This window comes from Mandrillus leucophaeus, unplaced genomic scaffold, assembly GCF_000951045.1.
Source record: "Mandrillus leucophaeus isolate KB7577 unplaced genomic scaffold, Mleu.le_1.0 Scaffold49, whole genome shotgun sequence".
NCBI lineage: Eukaryota > Metazoa > Chordata > Mammalia > Primates > Cercopithecidae > Mandrillus > Mandrillus leucophaeus.
The window spans coordinates 3,804,537-3,806,658 of NW_012105253.1; the positions used below are offsets into that span (position 1 = coordinate 3,804,537).

At 46.9% G+C, this 2,122-nt stretch overlaps 1 protein-coding gene across 2 annotated transcripts in view; it reads left to right on the forward strand.

Annotated features, from left to right (window-relative positions):
* The window catches only part of SVOPL (SVOP-like), an 89,081-nt gene that overhangs the window by 27,104 nt on the left and 59,855 nt on the right, over window positions 1-2,122 (forward strand). The window lies entirely within an intron of this gene.

The window sequence follows — 2,122 nt, forward strand, 5'->3', positions numbered from 1 at the left end:
AAAAAAAAAAAAAAACCAGACAAAAAACCAAAAACTGGAGGCTTGGGAGTGCTTGGGTCTTACATGTGGTGTTATTGACTGAGCGTGGTCCTACTCAAGCTCCCCTATGGACATTTTCTTCCACCTGTGCCTGTTACTCTGCCATGCTTCCTGGTTCTGTCTCTCCCTTGCTTGTCTTATTTTCCATGTCTCCTGGGTCATCTAATATGCTCCAATACTGGGCTGGGTGCAGTGGCTCATGCCTGTAATCCCAGAACTTTGGGAGGCTGAGGCAGGTGGATCACTTGAGGTCAGGAGATGGAGACGAGCCTGGTCAACATGGTGAAACCCGTCTCTTATACTAAAAATACAAAAAGTAGCCAGGCGTGGGGGCATGCACTTGTAATCCCAGCTACTCAGGAGGCTGAGGCAGGAGAATTGCTTGAACCTGCGAGGCAGAGACTGCAGTGAGCTGAGATCGCGCCACTGCACTCTACCCTGGGCAGCAGAGTGAGACTCAAAAAGAAATACATATATATATGAATATATATATGAGGTGATATATATATATATTCATTCCAAGACTTTACCCCAAGCCCTGAATTTTTTTTTATTTTTAGAGACAGCTTATCTCTCTGTTACACACGCTGGAGTACATTGGTGTGATCACAGCTCCCTGCAGCCTCGAACTCCTGGGCTCAAGTGATCCTTCCACCTCAGCCTCCTGAGTAGCTGGGACTACAGGTGCATGTCATGGTGCCTAGTGAATTAAAAAATTTTGTTTTTTGTGGAGATGGGGCCTTGCTTTGTTGCCCAGGCTAGTCTCAAACTCCTGGCTGCAAGTGATTCCCCCACCTCAGCCTCCCGAAGTGTTGGGATAACAGGCATAAGCCACTGCACTGGCCCCAAAATCTTCCTCTACAACCTAGAGCGCCTCCTTAACCTTCAGACCTAGGCAGCCAATGACCTGATAGTTACTTGAATGTCTTACAGGCTCCTCAATACAAGATACTCAGAACTAATCACTTCTTCCTCTGAAGCCTCTTATTTCTGTTTCCAGTCTCAGTTAATAGCAAACACTTTCCCCTCAGTGATCTTGGACACAAACTCAGGAGGCATCCTGGGCCCTCCCTGTCCCTCATCCCCAATCACAAGCCCTACCAGCACACCCTCTATTATTAGACCTTCAGTCCAAATGTCCATCAGCGAACCCTGTCACCTTTATCTCCGAAATGTGTTCATCCATCCATTAAAAAATTTTTGTACAATTAATGTGTTGAAAATGTGTCAATTAAAAATAAGAATTTTGCTGGGTGCGGTGGCTCATGCCTGTAATCCCAGCACTTTGGGAGGCCAAGGCGGATGGATCACGAGGTCAGGAGTTTGAGACCAGCCTGACCAACATGGTGAAACCACGTGTCTGCTAAAAATACAAAAATTAGCCAGGAGTGGTGGTGCGCACCTGTATTCCCAATTACTCAGAGGCTGAGGCAGGAGAATTGCTTGAACCCGGGAGGCAGAGGTTGCAGTGAGCTGAGATTGTGCCACTGCACTCCAGCCTGGGTGAGAGAGCAAGACTCCATCTCAAAAAAAACAAAAACCAAACCTGTTTTTTCACCATTCACTACTAAAATCCCATTCAATGCTACGTCACTGACCTGGTCTACTGTAGTAGCCTTGTTACTGGCCCGCTTATTCATTGCCTCTTTGGCAATGTTGTCCCTGATGACTCAAGTCCCACTCTATCACATTTTTCTATTTTCTTTATAGCCCTTATCGCTTTCTGAAATAATCTTCGTTTTTGTTGGTAACAGAGTTCTTTAGTGATGAAATAGTCACCCTGGGCTAGGTGCAGTGGCTTACGCCTGTAACCCTAGCACTTTGGGAGGCCAAGGCGGGTGGATCATTTGAGGTCAGGAGTTCGAGACCAGCCTGGCCAACGTGGTGAAATCCTGTCTCTACTAAAAATACAAAAAAAATGAGTTGGGCATGGTGGTGCGTGCCTGTAATCCCAGCTACTTGGGAGGCTGAGGCATGAGAATCACTTGAACCCAGGAGGCAGAGGGTTCAGTGAGCCGAGATTGTATCACAGCACTCCAGCCTGGGTGAGAGAGTGAGACCCTGTCTCAAAACAAAAGCAAAA